The following is a 10,760-nucleotide window of genomic DNA, read 5'->3' on the forward strand; positions in this document are numbered from 1 at the left end:
ATAACGAGATTCAGAGCTGCTCCATAAAGTTCGCACACACAGAATAAAAAGAAAAGGTACGTACAATATACAAATACAAAAACTACTATTGAACTACTAGTTACTATATACAGACACATTTGTATAGGTCCTGCATGGAGAATACACCCAAGACAGCACAGTAGATAAAACCTTAAGGGCAAGTAAAGTGGCTGATAGTAGCAGCATCCAGTGGTGTGCAACCATGTGTAACATAATTACAGTTCAAGTATATTGGCATTATAATAAGTGTATACATATATATATATATACACACAGCTCAAGTATATTGGCATATTGTGCATAATTGGCATTATAACAGTATATATATATATACATACACACACATATATATATATATATACAGTGAGAGTAAAAAGTATTTGATCCCTTGCTGATTTTGTTGGTTTGCCCACTAATAAAGACATGATCATTCTATACTTTTAATGGTAAATGTATTCTAACATGGAGAGACAGAATATCAAAAAGAAAATCCAGAAAATAACTTTAAAGAATATATATTAATTGATTTGTATTTCATTGAGGGAAATAAGTATTTGATCCCCTAGTATGCATTAGGAGTTCTGGCTTTCACAGACCAGTTAGACACTCCCAATCAACTTGTTACCTGAATTGAAGACACCTGTTCTAACTAATCACCTGTATGAAAGACACCTGTTCACAGAATCAGACAGATTCCAAACTCTCCAACATGGGTAAGACCAAAGAACTCTCTCAGGACCTCAGAGACAGGATTGTTGACCTGCACAAATCTGGAATGGGCTACAAAAACATTAGCAAGATGCTGGGTATTAAAGTAACAACCATTGGTGCAATTGTGAGAAAATTTAAGAAGTATAACGTGACCATCAATAGACCTCGGTCTGGTGCTCCACAGAAGATTTCACCTCGTGGGGTGGCAATGATCATGAGAGCTGTGAGAAATCGGCCTGCAACCACACAGCGGGAGTTAGTGAATGACCTCAAGGCAGCTGGGACCACAGTCACCAGGAAAACAACTGACAACACTTTGCGCTGCAATGGATTAAAATCCTGCAGTGCCCGAAAGGTACCCCTGCTTAAGAAGGCACATGTGGAGGCCCGCCTAAAGTATGCCAATGATCACCTCAAAGATGTACAAAGTGATTGGGAGAAGGTTCTGTGGTCAGACGAGACCAAAATTGAACTAGACCGGACAATTCCCCAGGGGAAATTGTGAGAGGATGCAGTGCGCGAAGCAATTCGGTCACGCATGTTTGCTGGCCGTGAATGTGTGACCCGCAATGATGTTTCAATGCAATGATTGTGTGTGCTTGAGACAGCAGCCCCCCCCCCCCGTCACTCACTGCTCCCAGTCGGCATGGCGACGGGCCTGAGAAAGCACAGAGTGACACATAATCTTGTCAATTTTTGGCTGATTTTTGCTCAGGATCAGGCCTTGAACAATGACAAATAACTCAACAACGAAAGCAGCTATTCACAAAATTCTTTCACAGTGAGCGCTAGAAGGGTCTCCTGAATAAAGTGATGTAATTTTTTGTCTGTAGTCTTAAAAATGAAGACAGTAGACCGACTTAAAAATGACTGACTTTTCTGTCACGTTTATAATGGGTGTCAATGAGCTAACACACACAAGGTCTTGAATTTTGTGCTGTGTTTTACGAAGGAGCAGGCCTCGAACAATGACAAATAACTCGACAACGGAAGCAGCTATTCACAAAATTCTTTCACGGTGAGCGCTAGAAGGGTCTCCTGAATAAACTGATGTAATTTTTTGTCTGTAGTCTTAAAAATGAGGACAGTAGACCGACTTAAAAATGACTGACTTTTCTGTCACGTTTATAATGGGTGTCAATGAGCTAAGACACACAAGGGCTGGAGTTTTCTACTGATTTTTATGAAGGACCAGGCCTCGAACAATGACAAATAACTCGACAACGGAAGCAGCTATTCACAAAATTCTTTCACAGTGAGCGCTAGAAGGGTCTCCTGAATAAAATGATGTATTTTTTTGTCTGTAGTCTTAAAAATAACGACACTAGAGTGATTTAAAAACGAGTGACTTTTCTCTCACGTTTATAATGGGTGTCAATGAAGCCTGTCAGCTGCCCTGTCCTCAGTTTGAGGCTTGTCATTCAAAAACCGTAAATCCTATCGTTTAGGTAGACACATTGTGTGAATCAGGACAAGTTTTCCGACTACTTTTGAGAAAATCATGTCTGTAGAGTGAAATTTGTGGCTGAAAACACAGTTTAAGCGAGAAAGTTTGAGCTTTATTTTCAACCTCTCTCCACTCTAAGTTAACGAGCTTCACTGGTGTGTAACACAATAGACACCCATTCAAAAGCCGGATTTTCTCCCAGAACCCACATGGCGGTTGAGCCGGGACTGAACCGAAAGTGTAGAACCTAGCAGAAAAGTTGAATGCCAGATCCACAGAGGAGAAGTTTTCCTACGTTTTAGAGTTTGAATCACGTCTCTAGGTTAAAGCATGCCAGAGCAGCGGACGTTTGAAAAACGTTGAAAAAGAGCTTTTTTTTCAATTAATTCCATAGAAATGAATGGGGTTTTTTGGGGTGATTTTTTCGCGACTATGTCGCGAAAAAATCGTATTCTGTAGAGAAAAGTAATAGCATAGCGAGTCCGATCGAGCCGCACGTTTTGATATATTGTTTGTCTGTGTGCGACGTACGGTTATTGAGTTATTCGAAATCAAAATTTGCGTAGGAGGAAGAAGAAGAAGAAGAAGAAATACGTAGAAGAACAATAGTTGCAGTGCTTTGCACTGCATCCTAACTATTTGGCCTAAACTCTACTCGTCATGTGTGGAGGAAGAAAAATGCTTCTTATGACCCCAGGAACACTGTGCCCACCGTCAAGCATGGAGGTGGAAACATTATGTTTTGGGGGTGTTTCTCTGCCAAGGGCACAGGGCTACTTCACCGCATCAGTGGGAAGATGGATGGAGCCATGTACCGTGCAATCCTGAGGGACAACCTCCTGCCCTCTGCCAGGAAGTTGAAAATGGGCCGTGGTTGGGTCTTCCAACATGACAACGACCCGAAGCATACAGCAAAGGCAACAAAGGAGTGGCTCAAGAAGAACCACATTAAGGTCATGGAGTGGCCCAGCTAGTCTCCGGACCTCAATCCAATCGAAAATCTATGGAGGGAGCTGAAGGTCCGAGTTGCCAAGCGACAGCCCACCAACCTTAATGATTTAGAGAGGATCTGCAAAGAAGAGTGGGCCAAAATTCCCCCTGATATGTGTGCTAACCTTGCAGTTAACTACAACAAACGTCTGTCCGCTGTGCTTGCAAACAAAGGCTTTGCCACCAAGTATTAAGTGCTTTTGGCTAGAGGGATCAAATACTTATTTCCCTCAATGAAATACAAATCAATTAAAATACATTCTTTCAAGTTATTTTCTGGATTTTCTTTTTGATATTCTGTCTCTCCATGTTAGAATACATCTACCATTAAAAGTATAGAATGATCATGTCTTTATTAGTGGGCAAACCAACAAAATCAGCAAGGGATCAAATACTTTTTACTCTCACTCTGTATATATATATATATATATATACAGCTCAAGTATATTGGCATCAATACTCCAGTAGTATAAGTAAAGTGGCTAGTGATAGCAGCATTCAGTGATAAGGTGACATTTGTATTGACAGTGCAAAAAGACATGATGCAATACACACACACACACACACACACACACGCATACACAAAGTTACCTTTTGAACAGTGCACAGGTAGGCCAGTTCTCAAAGCACCAGTTCCTCAGTGCAGACTGGAGTTGAGTATGGTGACTGCTTTAGGAAAGAAGCTGTCCCTGAGTCTGTTTGTTCTGGCCGGGATGGACCTGTATCGCCTGCCAGAGGGTAGCAGGTTGAACAGATGGAAGCCAGGGTGGGTGATGTCCCTTATGATGTTTTTTGCTCTGTTCAGACATCTAGAGTTGTAGATGTCAGTTAAGGAAGGCAGAGGGCTGCCGATGATCCTTTGTGCAGTGTTGGTCACCCTCTGCAGCCTCTTCCTGTCAGCCACTGTGCAGCTAGAGTGCCACACTGACACTGCGTAGGTCAGCAGACTCTCTATGGTGGAGCGGTAGAAGGTCACCAGCAAGCTTGTGCTCAGTTGCTCCCTCTTGAGCACATCGACACACACAAACTACTGTAGGTAAATAAAGACCATAACGGAGAGAGGTAAAAAAAACACAGGTACAGATAGACATTTGGGTTACATAGATATGTTAATAGCTGCCGTGCCTTCAACAAAGGAAATAAATGGCTGTCAAATGAGAGTTTCCTGGTGGTCCGTCTTACAGTATATCTAATTTTTTCTAAATGAACATGACTCATGACCTCCCTAATCCACTGGCCATGTGTTGGGGGGGAAGCATCTTTCCATTTAAACAGGATAAGTCTCCTGGCCAACAAAGAGCAAAAGGCCATCATGCCTAGGTGGTTCCCAGAAAAAGAGGCCCCCACTGGGGCCACAGCAAATAGTGAAATCAGAGGAGATGGGTGCACAGTTTTCCCACATGTTCCGGAGAATGCCTCAAAGATAGAATGCCAAAAACTGTATAGCATAGGGCACGACCAAAACCTGTGCAGTAATGTGGCAGGAGCCCGTCTGCATCGATCACATGTAGGGTCGATATCCGTCTCAATCCTAGACAATCTCTCTTTGGTCCAATGAAGACGGTGGACTATCTTGAGTTGAACCACAGTGTGTCTGAGGCATATGGAGGAAGAATAAATTCGCTGAATAATTTTTTGCCATATTTCCTCTGAAATCGTTTCATCTACAGTTAGGGCCATAAATATTTGGACAGAGGCAACATTTTTCTAATTTTGGTTCTGTACATTACCACAATGAATTGTGAACAAAACAATTCAGACGCAGTTGAAGTTCAGACTTTCAGCTTTAATTCAGTGGGTTGAACAAAATGATTGCATAAAAATGTGAGGAACGAAAGCATTTTTTAACACAATCCCTTCATTTCAGGGGCTCAAAAGTAACTGGACAAATTAAATAATTGTAAATAAAATGTTCATTTCTAATACTTGGTTGAAAACCCTTTGTTGGCAATGACTGCCTGAAGTCTTGAACTCATGGACATCACCAGATGCTGTGTTTCCTCCTTTTTAATGCTCTGCCAGGCCTTTACTGCAGCGGTTTTCAGTTGCTGTTTGTTTGTGGGCCTTTCTGTCTGAAGTTTAGTCTTTAACAAGTGAAATGCTGCTCAATTGGGTTGAGATCAGGTGACTGACTTGGCCATTCAAGAATATTCCACTTCTTTGCTTTAATAAACTCCTGGGTTGCTTTGGCTTTATGTTTTGGGTCGTTGTCCATGTTGGGGTTCAACCCAGTCTGAAACGGTCAATCGGTCAACTTATTTCTCGGGACCCCCGCCCTCGTACCACCCAGACGTCTGGGACGGAACACCGCAAAAAAACAGAGAACCAGAGATCGGTTTAACTGCTGTTTATTCACAGTATTCTCACCAAAGATGAAAGATTACAAACACCTTTTATAACAAATCATAATCTCTCCAAACGGCTATTGTGTCTGTCGAATGTGTGTGTGTGTGTGTTTGTATGTGACCTCAGAGAAGGGTGTGTGTGTGTGTCTGTCTATGGGAGGGTGTGAGTAAGTGACATCATTTTGATATCTGTGTCTATGTGTGTGTGTGTGTGCAGGTCACATCTTAATTACATCACTGCCATAGTATATGCAATAATCCAAAAATATAAAGTCTTAACTCTTTGTTCAGCAATAAGGCTACCATTACATCCAACATTAAAGTGTGTGTGGGTCGATCTGACATCAAAACAGACCTTGGCATCGTTCAGACACATCTCTGATCAAAAATACACATTTCATATCAAAATAAACAAAATGTTCCCAAACAATGTCCAGCCGAGACAGAAGGTCATTTTTAACTGAACCGAAGTTAATCCTTAATTTTGTCACCATTTTAATAAATTACTGCCTTCTTGGTCAAGAATAATACTTATATAAACCTAACAATCCCCCCTTTGATAATAGTATCACTGTTATCAAATCCTAGGACCATATATTATCACCTCATGATCATATATGTGATTACATCGAGAATTAATCTTGAGTTAATCTTTGCCCTTCTTGACGTATATTGGTGCTCAGAGGGCGGGCATGCCCGATCAGCCCTCGTCCCACCTCACCGGAGCTTAGAGAAACTCAAAACCTCTTAATTCGTCCCAAATACACGCTACTTCCTTCAGAGTAATTTGTTCTAAAACAATGAGGGAAAATGAAATTAGAAGGCATATCGACCTATAGTGAGAACAGAGTCCTGTAAGAATACAGAGTTTCAGAGCATGGAGATGTGTAATAATAGTAGAGAACGGCATCAGATGAAAGACATAACACATTCGTGTGGTGTGCGCTTGTGCAGTCCAGTTAGCGAAGTTAGTCCAGAAGACGTTGTCTCGAAGTCCAGCTCGAGCGGGTAACCCTGCCCCGAGCAATGAAGTGGTCCTGAAGGCTCGGGCGGGTAACCCTGCTCCGAGCAATGAAGTGGTCCTGAAGGCTCGGGCGGGTAACCCTGCCCTGAGCAAAGATGAAGTCACGAAACCCGTGATGAGGACTGTCATGGTTGTAGTGAGGATGATTGGTTCCAAATGGGGCGCAAGATCTCTTCCCCTCTTTGTTCACAACGTCTTGAGGATTCTCAGTCGAATCTGTGTAGAGCTCAGAAATAGAGAGACAGAGAGAGAGAAAACTGGCCAGAGGGAGACTAGATAGGGACACAAAAAGCGTTAATAGCAGCAAACTTGTCATTGTAACACAACTTTGTTATGGAGCCCTCTTCAATCGCGTGGCATGGATCCACTGTGGAAAAAGATCAGTTAAAACAGCAGTAAAAGTAAAGGCAAATATGTCTGCAGGCCCACCATATCTAGGTTTTCCCAATTGTCCAAATCATTACTTTAAAAGTCACACCAGCACTTGTCTCCCACGTGAAAGGGGTGTGAGGTGGAGATAATATTGTATTATTGACTTTGGTACAAATTTTATGCAACTTATCTATAAGGGCTGCAGAATACTCATCCATATGCATTTTCAAATCAGAGGTACCCGGAACCGGAGTTCCCTTCTTCCAGGGGAGAATAATTTCTTCCAAAAATAATTTCTTGGTGTCATGCGAATTTCAGCCAGAATGAATTATGGATTACAGAACCAAACCTGTGTCCTGCATGACCTTAATTAATTTGTCTTTCAATGTTCGATTAGTACGTTCTACGATACCAGAGGATTGAGGAATGTGAAAGCACCAGTTTAGTTTAGAGATACTTACAAAGGTTTTGTGTGACCTTTGAGGTGAAACGGGTACCCTTGTCTGAGTCTATGGCATTTGAAACCCCATAACTATCTCATCTCATTATCTGTAGCCGCTTTATCCTGTTCTACAGGGTCACAGGCGAGCTGGAGCCTATCCCAGCTGACTACGGGTGAAAGGCGGGGTACACCCTGGACAAGTCGCCAGGTCATCACAGGGCTGACACATAGACACAGACAACCATTCACACTCACATTCACACCTACGCTCAATTTAGAGTCACCAGTTAACCTAACCTGCATGTCTTTGGACTGTGGGGGAAACCGGAGCACCCGGAGGAAACCCACGCGGACACGGGGAGAACATGCAAACTCCGCACAGAAAGGCCCTCGCCGGCCCCAGGTCTCGAACCCAGGACCTTCTTGCTGTGAGGTGACAGCGCTAACCACTACACCACCATGCCGCCCCACCCCATAACTATAACAATTATTATTATTACTGATTTCTTATTATTTTATTGTTCTGCTTTTATTGTTTGTTTTTCTTTTTTACTGTCCAGTGTCCTTGGGCACCTTGAAAGGCACTTATAAATAAAATGTATCATTATTATTATTATAACTAGGTATTAAAACGAGTAACTACCTTCGTGTTCTCTCGAGAACAGGAAAAAAAAAACTTTTACCCATTTAGAGAATTTGTCCACAATCAAGATGACAAAAATCAAATGAGAAAGAAAGAGCGTATGTCTCATGCAGAATATCAGGCTAACCACAGAGTAACCACAGAGGTATTATAAATATTATAAATTATAAATATTATATACCATTTAGAACAAGAACCATCAACAAAGAGTACTTCCCCATCCCTAGAGGGCTGGAGGAGAAATCAGACCTGATACTAGTAGTATGTACGATTTTTAGACAGACAATATCAATGTCATCCCAAGTATCATCCCGAGAATTAAGGAGGCGTGCGAGAGCGCGACCTACATTATCAAAAGAGGATGTGACACGAATTTCGAAATTGTTAGTAGAACAGAGAATAAATAGTCATATGTTAATTTAATTATCTATTAAATTACTGATAAATTAATTTAATGGGTCTGTAAATTTTGTAACACCTGTTTAACTTGATGTGACGAGTGCAAGATCAATGGGTGAGACAAAACCAATTTTTCTGCATCTAAAACCATCAAAGCACATGCGGAGACAGCCCCCAGACACACAGGTAAGCCTTGAGCAACAATGTCTAATGTTTTGGATAAAAACGCACAATGATGCATTTCCCCCCCTCACGCTCCCCAAAGGCTGTGCCTTGGTGTTCACAGGCATAGAGGTGGAAGGGCTTGAAGTGAGCAGGTAACCCAGGGGCGGAACAAAGGGTGCTTCTGAGGGAGTGATAAGCGACCACCATAGCGTCAGTCCAGGTCAAAGGATGTCGCAGTGGATCATGATGAGAGATTGCAGAACGGAGAAGCTTGTCATATAAAGAGCAGTCAGGGATCCATTTTCTGACCCAGAAAAGACATCAGTGCATGTTTAGTTGCAGGGCGTTTTGTGTCTAGAATGACAGCCTTGAGAAAGTTCAAAACTTCAAAAGTTCAAATAATTAAGTGTCCATGCAATATTGCAGCTTGGTTCTGGAAACCTTAAAGCCCTTGTGCGCCAGATGTTGGAGCGGCGCAAGTGTCAGTGTCTTGGCAGATTTCTGGTGACTCAGCAGACACCAGAACACACAGACCACAGAGTCCTGAGGGAGGGAGAAGGTCACAGAGCGCGTTATGAATTACAGCTGAAAAAAAAACAGCAGGAGAGTCAAATGAAACCCTGAGTCCAAACGCTATCTCCTCATGTGCGTGGAAAAAAGGCAGAACAGAGATCATTAATGGAAACAGCAATGATGAGCAGGAACCTGTGATATTACAGAAGGAACAATCAATTCATTAATCTTACATAAATCTTGTGTAAAGTGTCTCACCACTCCTTGCTCAAGAAGAGACTGTAGGATGACATCCAGAGAGAGAGGTACTGCTTATTAAATCATATTTTGTGTAGTTTCATGTCAATTTAAGTTCCAGGTTGCAGTGCAACAAAATGCAGAAAGGTTCAAGGACAGTGAATACTTATACAAGCCAATGTATCATAATCATGATAATTTATGAAGTTTTTTCTTAATGGTTAAATAAAGATAAACCCAAGTCTCTGATTTATAAACAAAAAGTTATTCAAGTAAACGTTTGTTAACTGTTTCTTGCTGAAAAAAATTATGGTTAACTAAATACATTAAAAGCCTATCCATTCCATATCCTCTGTGGTTTTTAAAGGCAAAAGTATGGAGGTTTAAAACTCAGCAAACAGTTAATCAGAGCATTTCATATCAATAGTTCGAAATTAGGAGGAACATGGTTAAGCTTAGCCTCATAAGGAGCAATAAGTTTAAAGAAAGAAAAGGAGATAAAAAAACAGGGCAAATTGAAATGACAAACAATTTCACTGAATGTATTTGAATAAAATTGAATAGCTGATAAGCACTCTTTGTTGGATTCGATATGTGACAGAGACTCAAAATACATTTTTAATTCAATTAACAGTAATAATGGGAACTGGTTGTCTTGGACATTTTGACTTTATGTATATGGAATTTACCTAATAATATAGCAGAGGGTCGTTGATTCGACGTGGAATCATCGGCATGTTCTTCGACCTATACGCCGTCGATCACCGACGTTGATTCAACACCGCTTTGCTCATACGAGTTTCCGTTGAAACGACGTTGAAAAGTGGATGGTGGTCGACAGAGAATAGACCCCCTTTCACCCTTTATTCAACTACGGATTTCGGTCGATTTATAGTTGAATTTTCGGCGATGATTCATCCAACTTTACTTCCTGTTTTATGTACAACAGGAAGGCTACAAATTAAGCAAAACAGGCTAAATTAAACTAGCTAACAATAAAGCATCGGGGCTCTTGCCTAGGATGAACACACACATGCATACTTCAACCATGAAAGTGAAACTTAATTTATATCAATGTGCGTAGGCTACGGCCTGTTTAATGTACAACAGGATATAAAAATGCATGCAACAATGCACCTCTCCTAATGTTTGTCAAGCTATCTATGAGGCATAACTTTTAACATTTATAAGGAGCAGAACACACTTGAACAAGTTCTTAGAAACATTTTATGATTTATTTATAATTGTGGCCTATTCCTCCTGCGGCGCAGACCTGTACATGGAAACAGAAAAACATAACCAAAATTAATTTGATGCAGCATTGATAAAGAAAGTCAGCAGTAGGCTATGGGTTTCTAAATGCCACCCTACCTCATTATTTGGACATGGGGAAAAACTATATTTAAAATCCAAAGAGGGATGGAGGGAGGAAAATTAAAACAAAAGAAAGA

This window comes from Neoarius graeffei, chromosome 14 (genome assembly GCF_027579695.1).
Source record: "Neoarius graeffei isolate fNeoGra1 chromosome 14, fNeoGra1.pri, whole genome shotgun sequence".
NCBI classification, from domain to species: Eukaryota; Metazoa; Chordata; class Actinopteri; order Siluriformes; family Ariidae; genus Neoarius; species Neoarius graeffei.